This window comes from Idiotropiscis lumnitzeri, chromosome 2, assembly GCF_059441095.1.
Source record: "Idiotropiscis lumnitzeri isolate Australia: NSW breed Sydney's pygmy pipehorse chromosome 2, RoL_Ilum_1.0, whole genome shotgun sequence".
NCBI lineage: Eukaryota > Metazoa > Chordata > Actinopteri > Syngnathiformes > Syngnathidae > Idiotropiscis > Idiotropiscis lumnitzeri.
In genome coordinates this window covers 33,063,689-33,068,445 of record NC_142392.1, presented here as the reverse complement: position 1 = coordinate 33,068,445, position 4,757 = coordinate 33,063,689, and the positions used below count along the sequence as shown (strand labels likewise).

Below are 4,757 nucleotides of genomic sequence, written 5' to 3'. Positions count from 1 at the left end.
AGATCATGAAGTGCTGTGAATGCAAGTCATGGAAATGCTATGTGTGCAAATTTGTTCTCACTACCCAAAATTTCAATTAAGTTCACACATTTAAACTAAGTACTATAAATTTAGCATATGAGAAAAATATAATAAATCAGAAAACAGGACTACAATCCCAGTTATTCTTGTGACCCGTGCTTCTAGTTCCATTTGATAAATGCTTTTTGTTTCATCAATGTTTAACATATTCCGTAAATAAGAACCTGCTAAATTAAATAATTGACCTTCTGTCCCGTAAGTGTTTAAAATAATGCCAGCAATCATAATACAATCCTTCATTTACCATTGCAGTCGTCTTATCATTGCAGTTGTCAGGGTCGCCGGTCGGCGAGGAGGAGGTGAACCCAGAATGCAAGGAAGCTGGAGAAGGTGTAACTTAAGCAATTTATTAGGGGACCAAAATAATGACAGACAACGGGGCAGGGTGCAAAATAAAAAAGGCGAACTTAACGTGGCTAAGGAGCAAGGACAGGGACAAATGCTAGGGGGCGAGAGCGGGGGCGAGAGCGGGGGCGAGAGCGGGGGCGAGAGCGGGGGCGAGAGCGGGGGCGAGGACAAGAGCATGAACGAGATCAGAGAGCGGTCGTGACAGTCCGTAACGGAGCAATGCACTGACAATGAGTTGTTGGAGTGAGGTGTTCAAATAGTCCAGTAATTAGGGGAGCAGATGGGCATCAGATGTGTGAGGGTAACGGGGAACAGGTGCGTGGCTGGTGGGGAACGAGTGCTGGAGGGAACGCCCCACTCAGCTGACTAAATAAACAGAATGAACAAATGGCAGGAAGGTGAAGAAAATAATAACAAAAACACTGACATGACCGACACGGGTTATGACAGCAGTATTTTTTATCATTGCAGCATTTTATTAATTTTCCCTCTGTACCATAGACAGACATTCGGAGTGTTTCCTTACACTTGTAAATGTTGTGGGATGTAAGTGTGTATATACACATGGGGATTTGTGTGTTTACGTATATACTGTGTATATTCGCATAGGTTTGCTTTTTCTGAATGTCTGCTGCTAATGTTATACATTAACGGCCACATTGCACCGCCGCCTCGGTGTGATCTATATGTTTGCTGCTGTCACACTGCAAATTTCCCCATTGTGTGACTATTAAAGGACATCTTTATCGTTATCTTTAAAAACCTTGTGTTGGTGCTTGCAAAATAATTTTCCATAAGATTAATTTCACTCCCGTCAGATAATCATCACAAGTCTCGAATCTTCTTACACAGCTGACATTTATTAATTTGTCACCGTCAAACTATAAAACATACAAAAAATATAAATATACAACTGCAATATACAATATTTACAAAGATAATGAAAAGAAAGCACAGCAACACCATCAAGTGTAAACATAGTTGTTAGCAGCAAAACATACCTCGATGACTGCACAATAATTCTGAGGGGAATGAGCTTCAAATGCTGGCAGAAAAGTCACTTCAGAAACTGACAATTAGAACGGAAAATATTAACCATTGCCACTATAGACACAAAACCAGCAGGATATTAACCTGTAATCTTACAGGGGAAAGTTTACCTTCTTATTCAGCCGACCAAACAGACTCAGCTTGTCAATCATGTCCGACGGCACTTGCCTTGCCACCTAAAGAGCGCATGAGTATGAACAGTGCAACTCTCAAACACGTCCCCGGAGCAACAAACAATATAATTACTTTCCTAATGTTCCATGTACAAACGATTCACAAATAGGAAAAGAAAACTTGCATGACAACTATACACAAATTATCAATAAAGTCAACTTGCCAATTGTTTGATGAATAATAAAATTATAATAAATTAAATGACATAATATTTTGGCAGTTAAAATTAAGATTGAACAAAATGGTGAAACAAAAATTTAAAAAGTAAATACTGTAACTATTAAACATTGAATACTAAATTATTCCTAAAACAGATCAATGAATCTTGAAATTAATAGTGAATTATTGTGGTTTAATAAATACTGAAACGAATAATGAAATATTACAGTACTTTAAATAAATACCGAAATCATTTTCAAACACAATAACAGTTAAGTAATAAAAGAGTGACATATTTTAATTTAAAATTCGCAATCACATCACAACCTGGTGAAAAACCCTGTAAAAAGGCAAATATGTTGACATAAAGTATCACTTTATCATGTCAACTGTTAATAATAGGGAAATACATTTGGAATACTATCCAACCAACAACATGGTGTCAGATGTGAAAACAAAACCAGCAACAAAAGTAAAATTCAATACATCTCTCAAGTTCATATTTGGGAACTAAAATGTTTCTTCATGTGCATCTTGGGTTTTTCTCTATGTTTAGAAGAAGATAACGATGATTTGCATCGCAAATGGTGACATCTGTCGGTGAGTTGGTGACAGTGCTCCACAAAGCCAGCAGCCAATCAAATCACAGCGGGGTGTGTCCTGTTCTTCCGTTTTCGTGCCGAACAGACTGCCATTTTCTCGGAGGAAATTCTTTCAGTGCGACTCTGAAAAGACGACGCCATCTTTCATTCGTCTCGTCGAACAAAGAGAAGCTCACGAGTTATCGCCAAGCAGAGATCAAGTGCGGATTTGTTGAGATTGGCGTTTGAAAATGTGTGAAAGAACGACACCCAAGTACAAAGAGGAACATTGTGGAATAAAAGAAGAAAACGAGCAACATCTTCAACTGCTGGACGAAGTTTGCAACCAGCCTCGTGTTGTGCTACACAAAGCAGGTTTGTACCCGTCTTACTCTCATTTGCTTTGTAAAGAACGACTTTCTATCGTTAAAAATATGCATCACAACATTAGGTTGTTTGGGGAAATCGTTCAAGGTTATTGCCGTTTTATTTTTAAATATTGCCTTTTACTTGCCGGTTTGCTGAACATTTGTTTATGCCAAATGAAATCAGTGCAGAAAATGGATGCCAAAGAATAACCATTAGTGGGGGGTCAACTCCGTGTTTTTTTTCCCAGTTTAAAATTTGAACTGATTATTTAACATTTTACATATTCCAGTTTTTATACGTTGTGAAAGAAATTAAGTTTGTCATGTCTCAAAACTATGCTGACAGATGTAGTGTATTTTTATATCCACTGTTGGAGTTGAGCCACCGAGAAAATGAGAAACATTTCGTAAATGAATCTTCAAAGCCAAACTTACTCCAATGCGTGTTCGTTTTTTGTACTCAAGAAGAATAGGGTCAAATAAAGACTCAACAACAACTGATTACAGTTGCGATATTTTAGTTTCTTTGATTTCTGGAGTTCAGGAAATAGTACAAATACAGATATCTGGGCGGCTTTTTCTTAATCTGACGAGAAACTGTACTCAGACGAGTCCAATCGAAAAATGGCGCGCTGATCTCAGCCCAGCCTCACATTTTCTAGGAGGTTTTCTATGTCAAGGGTCATGTAGGTTGAATCGGTCGTCCTTTCTCCTTCCCCCGGCCCGGTCCACATTCCACGTCCAAGGCTGACCTTCTCAGGCAGTCTCTCCGTCTCTCCTGCTCACATTCCCCTGTAATCTCGTCAGTGTACAGATTGTGTGGTCTATGTTTTCACAGATCAAATTGTTATGTTTTTGGTGTTCTTGATAGTGTCCCTGTGACGTCCTCCCCGGCCCAACTTGATATGTTTGTATCTTCGATGGCCTATGTGGAGAATGTGTTTAGTCGTATTTGTCCATGAAGTGCTATCTGGTTTGTCATCAGTTTGACCTGAGCAGACTGAATCTGTTTATTCTGAATGAGAGTGTGGGTCATGAAAATACTCTGTGTGCAATTTTGAGGTCTTACATTTAAACTAAGTCATATCAATTTAACATATGAATGCATCAGTGAACACCATGACTACAATCCCAGTCAATCTTATCGATGCACTGTACTTCTACATACATTTGAAAAATGCTTTTTGTTTAATCAATGTTTAACATATTCAGTAACTATGAACCTGCTAAATTAAATAATTGACCTTCTGTCCCGGAAGTGTTTAAAATAATGCAAGCAATCATAATACAATCCTTCAATATTCATGTCAGGTGTGGCCATTCCCTATAACAGGGGTCTCAAACTCGCGGGCCATTTGCGGCCCGCGCGATGTTAGTTTGCGGCCCCCGCCTTATTATGAAAGTTTAATGTTCGTGCGGCCCGCGAATTTGATATGACTGGCACTTTACAGTGTTTTGTGCGGAGCTGAACGAACCTACCACATCTTCAGCTTTAAAACGAGGGTAGGATTGTAATTTTTTTTCCGATGTTTTAGTAGGGGTTTGATTGATGAATGTTCGGATTTTGTGGCGTCTGAAAATTACTTCCGGTTTTTATTTAGTGAGCAGGCTGGTTGAAAACTTTATCGAAATATAAACTGAGTTTTTATTATTTACTTTTGTTCGTGGCTCAGCTATGCGAAAGGAAGCGCTGCCAGGTCTCTAGCAGCAAGATGTAGGCATGAGAAGCCATGTTCAGAAGATCAGTTCATGTTCAATGTTCCACTCATGTTCATGACAATTTGTTTTGAAACAATTTCTGATACTGCTTATGATCAATTACAGCATCAATAAGAGTGACTAGTAGCGAGACTGATGCCCAATCGCCAGGCTACAATGGGTTAAGCTGTCTGTTATGTCCAATCAGACAAGCGTGAGCCCTTGAGTAGACACTGCTTATAATCAATTACAGTATCAAATAATATAATAGTCACAACTCATGATCAATTGCTATGAC

The 4,757-nt window shown here is 38.8% G+C and overlaps 1 long non-coding RNA gene across 1 annotated transcript; it reads right to left on the bottom strand.

The window, feature by feature from the left end:
• Positions 1-1,268: 1,268 nt before the first annotated feature.
• LOC148342352 (uncharacterized) lies at positions 1,269-1,653 on the bottom strand. The gene is made up of 2 exons (XR_015842354.1): positions 1,590-1,653; positions 1,269-1,498 (listed from the first exon to the last, which is right to left on the bottom strand). It is a non-coding gene; the product is annotated as an uncharacterized LOC148342352 (long non-coding RNA).
• Positions 1,654-4,757: the final 3,104 nt, after the last annotated feature.